The 13,242-nt window shown below is 38.6% G+C and overlaps 1 long non-coding RNA gene across 4 annotated transcripts; it reads right to left on the bottom strand.

Moving 5' to 3' along the window:
- Nucleotides 1–244: 244 nt before the first annotated feature.
- LOC138841686 (uncharacterized) lies at nt 245–12,920 on the bottom strand. Of its 4 annotated transcripts, XR_011376485.1 has the most exons (7): nt 10,436–12,920; nt 9,832–9,932; nt 8,959–9,046; nt 8,379–8,513; nt 1,248–1,482; nt 845–963; nt 245–749 (listed from the first exon to the last, which is right to left on the bottom strand). It is a non-coding gene; the product is annotated as an uncharacterized lncRNA (long non-coding RNA). The 4 variants fall into 4 exon arrangements; XR_011376484.1 differs by lacking the exons at nt 245–749; nt 845–963; nt 1,248–1,482 and adding an exon at nt 7,052–7,324 and having other exon boundaries at nt 12,372–12,910; XR_011376482.1 differs by lacking the exons at nt 245–749; nt 845–963; nt 1,248–1,482 and adding an exon at nt 7,052–7,324 and having other exon boundaries at nt 10,436–10,916.
- Nucleotides 12,921–13,242: the final 322 nt, after the last annotated feature.

Genomic DNA, 13,242 nt, shown 5'->3' with positions numbered 1-13,242 from the left:
CAGCTTAACTTTCTAGGACATCTGATCTGCTATGTCCTAGACCTTTTGTAGTCACCTTATCACCCCATGCTGGCATGGCCTGGCTTCATTGCCACTCCCTGTGCATTTAACAGTTTTCATTATATCCAGTAGGATCTCTTGTACAGCTTTCTGTCACTCTGTGTTTTCCCTCCTACAGAACATGTATACACGATGGTTCAGATTGTAAGTTTAAGAGGAAATATATCAAGAATTCTAGAATATGTCAAAAAACATTGACATTTTAATAAAGTTCGAAAAATAAATAGAATGAAACTTTTACAACAATCAGGACAAAAAGAAAAAGAAGGATTTTCTCACTAAGGGGAGAAAGAATCTCCAAATCTAGATTGGTCTCTAACTTGGCGTTCAGGGAGAAATTCTGCCTCAGAGTCCTCAAAGGGATTTCCTCATTAAAGACAGGATTCTCTCCTGAGTCCAGGTAGGGACAGATTCTAATTTCTCAATTGGAAATTGGATCCCCTGCAAGAGGACAGATTTGTCTGGGTATTCTGTGAGGGAAGATTCTCTGACCTCATCTGAATCTAGATTTTGGATCTCACTTATTGGTTTTACTCAGCATATACTGGGGTCATTTTCCATTAGCATACATTTACCCTGTACACCATGACGTGTTTTTTTGACTGGTTTGGAGCTGATCTAGCTTGATTGTGAACATCAATGGGAAAATTCTGGATCATCTTCTTCCTTGGTGGTATGTGCAGGTACACCTGCATAACATTTGGGGTTCAAAACCAGTGGATTGTCCACAGGACTCAAAATGTACTTGGGCCTCTCTACAAATTGAAAAAGAAAAACCCTCTACCTTCACATGCTTTCTTGAGATCAGTGATGGATTCTGATCTCCATCAGTCACTATAGACGACATCACTGATGGGTTCTTTGTCTGGAGTTCTGCAGGAGCTGCTCTATGGTGATGCAAACCTGAGAATGGAAATAGGTACAGGAGTCTTAGAGTAGACCCTAGAAGTTAAGGTGTGACTAAACTTCCATAAGGATAGAATGGGTGAAGCTGTAGAATTTGAGTTTGGACTGAACACTGATGCGAAGGTAGGGTGTTTTAAACAAGTGGCTACTTCTAAGTTCTTTCAAAAGAGAACAGTTATTACCTGGCATAGAATATCCATAAAATGACATTTTTTCCAAGCTGGGGAGTACTAAGGGCCCTTGGCCAATCAGGCCCATCCCTAGAGATGCAGGTTCCATACCTACTCATGAGCTCTGAGGCATCTAAACAAGGACTTCTTCCACTTTTTCTTTGTCTCATGGGTCGTGGGTTCCTCCAGCTAGTCCAGAAGAATGTGTAAGCAGAAGAGCAGGTCTGAAGAGGGCATGTTGAGCTTGACATACTGTGTAAGTTTTTTCAGGGTGTCATGGTCCTTGGTCTCATAGAAATCATCAGGGTAGAAGTCCATCCACATAGGGATGATGGAACAACCATTGCTGTGGGAAGATTGGTGACAAGGAAAATGAGAGCCCACCCTCCCCATTCTGAGTCTTGTCTATAGCCTCTGTCTGGCAGGACTTGTTGTTGGGAAGTAGGAATAAACTCCTGCAAGCAGGATGCTCCTCACAACCCACTTCTAGAAATTTCTCAAATATAATCCCCTAAAATTCTCCCTGTAATAGGAAGAAAATGTTGTTTCCCTACTGAATCAGACTTGCTATACACAGCCCTCCCTGTCATCCCTGAGAGTCCAAAACCGCAAGCACATCCACAACTATGTAATCTGCTATCCTCTGAAGTGCCAAGCCTCAATCCCCTAGTAAAAATCACAACTGGTGAGCAAAGAAGAAAGTTGACTTTGATTCAGAAACCTCAAACATATCAAGTTTTCAAGGACAAAACTTTTCTTTATGCCAACATCCACATACTTTTTCACTTGTTCATCTTCCTCCCAGTTACGGTAGAAGGATCAGTACCAATGGGAGGAGAGTAGGAAGTTAACTCTATGCTTCTCCTTTTCTGAATTAACATGACACACATAGGACTGGCTATGTCCCATATGGTAATGTAAACATGACAGACAAAAAGTAGAGTTATGTCTATACAATTTCATGGAAATTCTGTGAGGATCTTATATGCATCTCTACAAAGACATACACAGTGGATCATGCCTCTAAACCTACTAATCAGGAGAGTGAGATCTGAAGATCACAGTTTGAACCCACTCTAGTTTGTAAAATTCTAAAGACACTTATCTTCAATTAACCGGCCAAACGCCAGAAATGGACCTTGGGCGCAATTGGTAGAGTGCTACAAATCGGACAACACTCAGGCCCCAGATTCAAGTTCAAGTTACATCCTTACTTATGTCCATATTCCTTTAAAGGCCTCTAAGGTAGTTATTTCCTAGGTGAGGGTGAATATTGGGTGCCACTTGCTCATTCCTTTAATCCTAGTCTCTCACATGCAAATTGCTAAACTTCCACTAGCTTATGAGGCAAATGAAATATTCTGGCAGCCCAGTAATAAGAAATTAAGCAGGGAGGCACTTCTTTGTCTCAAGCCAAGTTCCTTTGATAAGAACCCAGTGAAACAGTCTCAGAGAGATAGCGATGGTTCCAATACTCTTCCAGGCGGTCTCATCAGCCCTGGGTTTGTTGGTCATGGGGCTTGAACTCTGGGCTTCAGTGCTATCCCTCAGCCCTTCAGCTCAGGGGGAGCTCTCTTCCACTTGAGCCACCACACAACTTCCAGTTTTCTAGTGGTGTATTGGAGATAAGTGTCTCATGGACCTTCCTGCTCGGGCTGGCTTTGAACCGTAATCCTCAGATCTCAGCCATTGACTGTAGTGTTCTAACAATTGTCCAAAGTTCCACTGCAAGCCTTTTAGTAGTGAAATGGAGAGGAGAGACTCATAAAATTTTCTGCTCAGGCCATCTGAACTAAATCTCAGGTCTAAAACCCCTGATTAGCTAGTTATAATTATGAGCCTACAGAACCTGGTGATAAAGCATTGTTACTGGAGACAGTGGGGTTGCAAGTTTTAGTCCACCTTCACAACACTCTATATCATAAAACAGCAACAGTACAACCCTATATCAAAATACAATAATAAAAAGTGTTTAGAATACAATTTAGTGATATAGTCTGCTAGCAAAACTTTCAGGAAAACCTTGGTTTTAATGATTTAGCATCACAAAACCAAACAAATTGAGATAATTTCAGTAGATTCTACAAATGTTTACATTACATCTTAATTTCAAAACATACAAGAAAACATTCATACTTATAAGGAAAATGTAAAAAAGATAAAAGATGGCAGATTATGAAATGGAAAATTCTACACTGCAGGAAAATTATTTTCATGGTGAATATATGGTGGTATTGTCATGGTGAATATATGATAATGTTCTTCAGAGCAGCAGCAATAGATAAATATATATTTACTACACATAGTCTAACTTGTCTGTCTCTATCAACTTCCAATCTTCTATGCACATTATCAATGTATTCATGTTTATGGTATACTCAAAAAAAATAACTAGCCGAGTCAGGAGGTTACCGAAATACATTAGCTTAAATGTTTTAGGAGATAAACGTGCTAATTATATTGACTATTCTATATCTTAAACATGTAGTGTGTTATCATTGTATCTCTAAGTATATGCAAACACTACTTCAAAGTGAAATTGAATACAATGTTTTGAAGGCATATGCCTGTAAAGCTACCTATCTGGGACATCATGTCAAGACCAGTGTAGTTTTTCCTGCAATGCTGCCCAACCTCTTGCTCTGTGTGATGGAATATGTCTATCATCCCAGGTCCATGGGGAGCTGAGAGCAGCTCCATGTCATTCTAGGCAAGAACTTCCACATGGTCCCATCTCAACCAAAGAAGGTTCAATACTGGCTAGCACCTATCTCCCCTACCTAGGTGAAAATACAAATAAGAACTTCGTAGTATAAGAAACAAACAATATTAAAACAAGCCAACACACACCTAGTGTTTGTTTCTCATACCTGCAATCCTAACTATAGCTAGGACTATATATGTGAGCCAGAAGCACAAAGCAGTTCATCATATTAAAAGTGACTATTTGAGTGTCTGCTTTGACTCTGAGGTCTTTGATCTATTTCTAGTTGATTGTGGTGCCGTGTGATATATAAGGATCTAGCTTTAGTTTTCTACAAGTGATTAACCAATTTTGCCAGCACCATTAACTAAAGAGGGGGTCATTCTTCCATTCTATTTTTTTAGATGGCTATCTGCCTGGAGGTTCATTTCTGGGATTTCAATTCTATTCCATTGGTCCTGAGGGAGGTTCTTGTGCCACTACCAAGCTGTTTTGATTACTATGGCTTTTTAGTAGAGTTTGAAATTTGGTGTTGATATTTCTCCAGCACTGTTCTTTCTGTTTAGGATTGTTTTTGCTATTTGGGGTATTGTATTGTTCCATATGTATTTTTGGATTGCCTCTTCTATTTCCTTGACGAATGAGGTTGGAATATTGATAGTTATGGCATTGAATTTGTAGATAGCCTGGGGAACTATTGCCATTTTCACGATATTGATCTTTCCAATCTTGGAGCATAGGAGTTTTTCCCGTTTCTAGGTTCTGTTTTGATTTCATTTTTCATGTTTTTTAAGGACCTCATCATAGAGGTCCTTCATGTCTTTGGTTAAATGAATTCCTAGGTATTTTTTTTGTGGGGCTATTACGAATAGAGTTGCTTTCCTGATTTCAGCCATGCTTTTCTCATTGTTGTCATACAGAAAAGCCATTGATTTTTGAGGGTTAAATTTATACCTTGCTACTTTGCCAAAGTTTTGAATCAGTTTGAGTAATTTGGGAGTGGAGTCCGTGAATAAGAGAAACATTAGGTCACCTTGGCACAGACCAATGTTTTTGTAAAGAGTCCCAGAAACACAACAAATAAAAAAAATGTTTGGAGAAATGGTATTGCATGAAATTGCAGGGTTTCTGAAAGGCAAAGGAAAGAGTTAGCAAGATCAATAGAAAGACCACATACTGGGAGAAGATCTTCACTAGCCATACAACGGACAAGTGTTTCATATATAAAATATACCTAGAACCCAGAAAATCAAATCCCCCAAAAACAAATCCTCAAAGAAACAACTACCCAATGAATAAGGGACCTAAGACTTAAAGAGACACTTCTCCGAAGAGGAAAGAAGGATGGCCAATAGACACATGAAGATGTGTTCAACCTCCCTACCCATAAAAGAAATACAAACCAAAACAACATCAAAACAACAACCACCTTACCCCAGTTAGATTGGGTATAATCAAGGACTCTAATAACAATAGATGCTGTAGGGGATGTGGCAAAAATGAAACCTTATTACATTGTTGGCGGAAGTGTAAACTTGTTCAAAAACCTTGGAAAACTGTATGCAGGTTCCTCAAAAAACTCCACACAAAGTTCTCCTGTCACCCAGCAATCTCACTTTTGGGCATTTACACAAATGATCACAAACAAATCAATACTAATGTTACCAGCAAAACTGGGTTTATTGCAGCATTATTTACCGTAGCTAAAATATTGAACCAAGCCAGATACCCCTCAGTAGATGAATGGATCAAGAAAATATGGTGTATATACACAATGGAATTCTCTGCCTCCATCAGAAAGAATAACGTTGCCCCATTTGTTAGGAAATGGAAAGCCTTGGAAAAAATTATATTAAATGAAGTAAGACAGGCCCAAAGAAACAGGTCCCATGGTTTCCCTTATTTTCTATAACTAGTATATGTCTGAGACAAGCAGAAAAGGTCAGATAAGTTGATGTTAGGTGAAATGAATGCCAAGATAAGGATTCAAATGTATTTTTTTCTTTCATGCCAATGTTTCTAACATATTTATGAGATGATTTCTTTGTTGTTTTCTATGTCCCTCCCCCACGGTATAACCCCTGATTTCATTGTATTTGATGTTGGTATAATTTGTGGAAGGGAAGCAAAAAAACAAATTAAGTAGGGATACAGTTGAACCCATTGAACAATGAGATATACAAGATGTTATGTCAGAAAACGAACATTACAACCTGCCCGGGGGAGGTGGGTGAGTGTGGATTGGGGCGGTTAGTGAGGTGTGTGTGTGTGAGATAAGAAGTGATGGGAAGGGGAAACAAAGGAGGGGGCAACAATGCTTCATAAGAAATGTACTCATTACTTTGCCCATATAATTATAACCCCTCTCTATGGTATTTTCACACACACACACACACACACACACACACACACACACACACACACACACACACACACACACACACACACACACACACACAAGACCATTTCAAGCCAGGTGCCAGTGGCTCATACCTGTAATTCCAGCTACTCATGAGGCTGAGATCTGAGGATTGATGTTCAAAGCCAGGCCAGGAATAAAAGTCCCCATAAGACTCTTACCTCCAATTAACAACTCAAAAGCCAGAAGTGGTTCTGTAGCTCAATTGTTAGAGTGCTACCTAACTTGAGCACAGAGTATTAGGGACAGTGCCCAGGCCCTGAATTCAAGCCCCACAACTGACAAAAATATAAATAAACATGTAAATGTCTGAATTTTTTGTGAAATGGTAACCTCACTGTACATACTTAAGTAACAATTACATTTCAAAAAGAATCAGAAATCCCGAAGCCATGGGTCGTTATGATGTGCATCTACTTTCCAAAATTTCAAAGTCCCATCGTCTGAGCTGGTAGCACACAGGTTGTAGCCCAAGGGGATGAGAAAATATGAAGCCAGAGATCCTTTCAGATTGTCCCACTAACGCTTTTATTACTTTAAGAAAAAACAAACAAAACAAAGGAAAGCAAACAAAATAGACTTTATGGTTAATTAAAGTGCTATTAAAGATTCCAGGCAGAATTATATTGTTAAATGATGAGTCAGTACATATATTTTGTAGATACTGAACTCACATGTGTCACAAAAGTATCTATGGATTCATAACTAGAAAGTCTTAAGTGTAAGGCATATTAATTAGGTGAGTTTCATTAAGTAGTCAATGAAGAGAACACCACACGGTATACAGTCAGGTAAGTAGTTTATTTACTGAACTGCTTCCCATACCATACATGGTAGAAAGGCATGTAAAAAAAAATGGGGTGACCCAACCTCCAGCGAGGACCTATCTAGGTAAAGAACCGGATGAGGTGAGGCCAGGTCGGGGAAAATTCTGGCCACACTGGATCTAGATGTGACTTTAAGGCCTGAGACTCATCTCTGGTTAGATAGAAAGTGTGACCAGAGGCTGACCCGGTTGTGACTTAGCAGGAGGGGGAGGTGGCTGCCTCCAGGTGTGCCAAATACCTAGGTAACAAAGAGTGGAAACTTAGTCAAGAAGTGGGAAGGTGTGTGCAAAGGGTTTGCATGTCCTGGGGCAGACCTAATACACAATACAGGTAGTACCTCTACCATGCAATTCCTGACTCCAAAAAATTAATTCTCAATAATTTTGTTTCTTTCTATCCGTCTCATTCTTTCTTTCTTTCTTTCTTTCTTTCTTCCTCTTTCTTTCTTTCTTTCTTTCTTTCTTTCTTTCTTTCTTTCTTTCTTTCTTTCTTTCTTTCTTTCTCTCTTTCTTTCTTTCTTTTTTCTTTTTCTTACTTTCAAACTTACCATATATTTTAATATCAAATCACCTATATTTGCCAATGATTAACTCAAATTACCTGTAATCATTTATTTCCATAATATCATCTAGAGGTAGGCAGAACTGGAGCTCACACCATTAACTAAATTGGTAGAATTTTAGAGTATCACAATTCTGAATCCGTCTAGGAAGGAAAGTATCACCCATATCAACCTACTAAGTAGGGATTTTGGAATGCAATCATGATCCCTGCTTTTTGGGATGGGTGCAAAAATTGCTACTCTATGAGTACAGTAACTTAAACAAGAAAGGATTGGTGGAATGACTCCAGTGGTGGAATACCTGTCTGGTAAACACAAAATCTAAACTTAAATCAACTTCCTAAAGATAAAATAAGAAAAGGAAACAAAGAACAACTCATACTGAGCATGTGTTTAATGTAAACATTTACCCTAAATTATTGTAATTATAAATGTCATCATTTATTTCTAGGGGCAAACACATTTTGTGTCAAGCCTAAATGAAAATATAACACACTATATATAAAGCTTTGGTAAAACACAGGTCTAGCTTACAATGATGAACACATAAGTTTGCATGCTCAGTGGTGTTGCAGGGTTGATATACATAAATATACAAATTTATATATATATATACATACATATATACCTACAAAAATACATATATACATATATGTATGTATTTATATATCAAGTAACATAATAAATAAAAATAAAAAATTTACAATGAATAAATTTAGTTCACAGATACCTTTCCCAGAGTATTATTTTACTTGAACCAATTCAGGTCTTGAAGTCTCCAATGCCATATCACTCTTACATGGTTGCTGATACCTTTCAGCTTTTTTATGATATTCTTTTTTCTTTGTTTTTCAGATGAAAAAGCCTGGCAATAAACATACTTGTATGACATTCCTTTCTTTAGAAAATGAAAAGCATGTTGTGTTATCTGGCTCTTTATGTACCATCAAACTAATTTTTTATAATTTCAAGTACACATTGTCTTAGACTTAGATCTCACTCATTCTCTTCCAATAGTACCTATGGGAAGGAGAACATGAAGGATCATTTTGTTACTTTTGGAGCTTCTATTATTAATCACTGAAATAAACATTATGAAAATGAAACTCTGAAATTATTTAGAGAGATCACTTGAAAGTTACCTTTCTACACACTCATTCTACTCCCTCAACTAAATCATAGAACTTAAAATAAGTAACAATTTAGCTGTGTGACAGTGGCTCATGCCTCTAATCCTACCTACTCAGGAGTTGAGATCTGAGGATGATAGTTCAAAGCTAGCCCTTGCAGGAAATCCGTGACATTCTTACCTCCAATTAACCACCAGAAAACAGGAAGTGGCACTGTGGCTCAAGTGGTAAAGTGATAGTCTTGATCTGAAGAGCTCAAGGACAACACCTAGATCCAGAATTCAAGCCCCATAACCAAGAAAAATAAAAAAAATAAAAACTGATCAAAATGTAATATTTGAAAACTAATGTGCACATATACACAAAAACTGTATAGAAATAAAACTGTAACAGTCCCTGGACTGGCAAAGAAAAAGAGATTAAAATGAAATTGCCTTCAATAATTCACTTAGATGATATATACTGACAGGGGAGCCTACTGGAACTCACATCACTAATTGAAGAGGTAAAATTTGAGAAGATCACATTTCAGAACCAATATGCAAGGAAAGTACTAAGAGTCTCATATCATCCTAAAGCCTGGCACGTTGGAATGCATTTGTGATCCCAGCTACTTGGCAGACAGAAGTGAGGAACTTAGCCTCTGTTCAGCCCTCAGCAAAATTGATAACCTATGAGCAAAGTAAATAAATCGAAAAAGGATGTTCTAATGGTAGAATACTTGTTCAACAAACAAAATATCTAAATTCATACTCATTTCCTAAAAGAGGAAATAAAAGAGAAGAAATAACGTAAGAAAGAAAGGAAGAAAGAAAGAAAGAAGAAAGAAGAAGAAAGAAAGAAAGAAAGAAAGAAAGAAAGAAAGAAAGAAAGAAAGAAAGAAAGAAAGAAGAAGAAAGAAAGAAGAAAGAAAGAAAGAAAGAAAGAAAGAAGAAAGAAAGAAAGAAAGAAAGAAAGAAAGAAAGAAAGAAAGAAAGAAAGAAAGAAAGAAAGAAAGAAAGAAAATAGAAAGGAAAAGGGGCTGGGAAGGTGGCTTAGTGGTAGAATGCTTACCTTGCATGCATGAGGTCCTGGGTTCGATTCCTCAGCACAATATAATTTAAAAAAAGCCGGAAGTGGCTCTGTGGCTCAATTGGGAGAGCACTAGCTTTGAGCTGTAGAGATGAGGGACAACACCCAGGCCCAGAGTTCAGTCCCCACGACTGGACTCTGCCCCCCCCCCCAAAAAAAGAAAGAGAAAGAAAGAATGGAGGAAAAAAGAAAGGGAAAAGGAGAGGTATAAATAAATCCTCAGCATGCGATAGATGTTAATAATGACCCTGAATAAACGATTGCATACAAAGCTTTGGTAAAATACCACATTGAAAGTTTTGGTAAAATACAGGTCTGGCTTATTCTGTTGGACCAATAGGAGTGTATGTCTAGTGTTGTTGGAGGTATGTTAAGGTGTGTGGGAGTTTACCATCCTGAGGATCTTGCAATGATGAAATTGACTAACTACACAACTACCTGAGCAGATCCCTGCTGAGACCTATATTAAGTCACAGGTTAGCGAAGAACAATATTTACAATTATATATATATATATATATACATATATATAATTTACAATGAAATATATATAATAAAAATAATTTTGTGACCAAAATTATTTTTACCTGATTCTGTGTATGTTTTTCATTCTATGTACAAGTTCCTCATTCTCTTCTGTCTCATTATATTGTCTTTCCTTGGTTTTGTTTTGTTTTCAGAACCATGGTCTAACAGGACATTTCTTGTATTTTTGTCTTCTAGTCTTCACAAAGTCTGCAGTTAAATATTCTTAAGTTCCTTTTGTTAGAAAATTTCAAGCACATTGAATGGGATCTTCATCATAATTTTGTTATGATCTCAAATAAGTTTTTATTTCTGGAATTTCATCTGTATAATATTACTTCAATCTTTTCCAAAGGTCACTTTAGTGGAAGGAGGAAATTCAACATGGATTCTGGTAGAGAATTTCTGTTACTAAAATCTCTGATACATCGTAAGGCAAGCAACTCCGAAATTATTCATTAGAGAGATGATTTGAAAGTCATCTTTGCAGATGCTTGTGTTGGAGCAGGGCTGGCTTTCCAGGCAGGAGATAGGCTGTGTGAGAGGATTCTAGCCAAGCAAGGCTGGGCTTCAAGGGCAGTTATAGGGAAGTGAAGGTTTTTTGTAATAGCATTATGGACTTTGTGGGAAGAAGTAGGTTCAGGGCTGTGTTTGCGAGGTTAGGCCATTTAGAATTAGGCTATTTATGGGTGAAGTTTCTGATGAAATGAGGAGGAGCTTGTGGGAGAAGGCTAGTTGTGGGTGGGGTATGAAAGGGAAGGGAGGAGCTTGGAGGAACTAGGATATGGGAGCAATGGGACTATGAAGAACTAGAGTAGTTATGGGCCCAGTATCTGATGGATGAATTGAGGATTCAAGGGAGGAACCTGATGTAGGGTTCTTGGTGCAGCAAAGCAGGATATAGAAGGAGGAGATATGGATGTATCCTGGTTTCTGGTGATGCAGAGCATGGATTGCAGGAAGGGGTGGAGTGGAAGAAGGCTTTCCCTGTAGCAAAGGAGGGATTTCAGGAAGGAGTCTGATTGCAGTCAGGCCTTTGAAAATTTATAGAGGGACTACCAGGTGGTATGTTAGTTAAGTTTTGACTTTTTAAGGAGGAGGCTGCCTGGAAGTGGTTTTCCAGTGGATATAGTCATGTTTTATGGGAAGAGGAAATTGGATAGTGGCAAGACTTAGTGAAGAGTGGGGCTACAAAAAATAAACAGTTACTGCTAATAGGAACACCATTTTCTGTCACTATAGAATTATATTACTTTATGTATGCAAGAGATATTGGAGAAAGTAACCAAGTAATTTTTCCTTCCTAGTGAAATTTTTCTTTATTCCATTTGAGTAAAAGTAAAACCACAGGTCACATCAGGCTCAGGCAAATGGTAGACTAAGACACATGAAGCACTGGACTTGATTCCCCAGCACAACCTTTAAGGACCACAAATAAAAAGTTTAAAATGTCTCATTGGTCATAATGGACCCTCTATGGTCTTAATATTGTGAATGAATAGAACTTTTACTCTGGCCAATTTAGAAATCCGAAATCTAAGTAAGTAGTAATGTTTTAACATTATATAATATTGGAAAGTATATTAAAATAATTAGGAAAATATAAAATTGAATATGGAATGTTCATTTTCCACCATCAATTTTTAATCTAAAAGAATTTTAAACCAGAAAATTGCCATATAATGAGATTGCAGCATGATTTCTTTTCATTCATCAAAATGGTGTCTTAAGCAATGTCTTTGGCATTGGATACATCGATGTTAAAACATATCTAAGAATGTGAAGAACTAAGATGGAGGAGGAAAAGCTGGAGGCAAAAAAAGCTCTTGCATAGAAAGGAGTTTTAGTGTTCCAGTGAACAGTCCTAGGCCAGATAATTACACCAAGTGTGCCAGCACGGTACAGAGAGTGTGGCCAGAGAGAGAAAATCCAGGCAAAGAGACAGATCTGAGTACTTGCTGGCTGCCGCCGACACAGCGACAGCCATAGCTTCCATACCTGCAACACAGAGAGTCTGGTACAAAAGCGTCAGATGCAGCAGGTAAGCGAATTCTACTCAACACCAGCAAGAACTGACAAGGAGCAGATATTTTCACCCTGCAGATCACAGACCAGAGATGACCCAGGAACCAACACTCTGGCGGTGTTAGTAGAAGCCTGCCATCCTCACTCCTTCTCAGGGAGCAGAGGAGGGCAGGCCAATCATCCCCCACCCTACTACCAGAGATCTCCATCTTTGATACTGACAAAGGCACGGCTGAGCTGCTAGTGCCAACTCAGGCCTTGAGAGAAAAACAGAGTCATTTAGCAGGTCACAGGAACCTGCTCAGACCTGCCAGGCTCAACTCCACACAGGAAACAGTCACTCAGCCCAGGCAGAGGAAAATCTGTCCCCAGGAGTTGCTCTGTTTTCTGCATAAACAGAGCCAGAGGCTGCCCCTCCCCATGGAAGCCTTGACAATCAATTGAAATTCAGTAAACATAAACCCTGACAGTGGCTCCAGGCTGGGCTCTGTGAATGTCTCAGAAGCTAGCCCCTCAGGGGAAAGCTACTGTTTGCTCAAAGGCCTCAACTCTACACAGAACCTAACCTCATCACAGCATCTCCAAACAAGAGGTAACAGCCATCTCCCTCTTTTGTGATACTCGAAGCAGATCTATATCCCATTGAACTAGCCTGGGAGGAGAAACACAAAATCCTGGGAAAAGCAGAGCATTTTTCTGCTTGCCCAAACAAACTGACTTTAGTAACCAATTAAGCCACAGGAAAACCAACCACCACAAGCAGATCAAAGACTCCACCAAGAGACTGGATATGAAAAAAAGGGAGATACAGAATCTTCCCGTCTCCCACCCCCACCAAAAAAAC

This window comes from Dipodomys merriami, unplaced genomic scaffold (assembly GCF_024711535.1).
Source record: "Dipodomys merriami isolate MVZ:Mamm:240054 unplaced genomic scaffold, mDipMer1.0.p SCAF_3279, whole genome shotgun sequence".
NCBI classification, from domain to species: Eukaryota; Metazoa; Chordata; class Mammalia; order Rodentia; family Heteromyidae; genus Dipodomys; species Dipodomys merriami.
The sequence above is the reverse complement of the archived record's forward strand: the minus strand, read 5'-3'. Positions and strand labels throughout refer to the sequence as shown.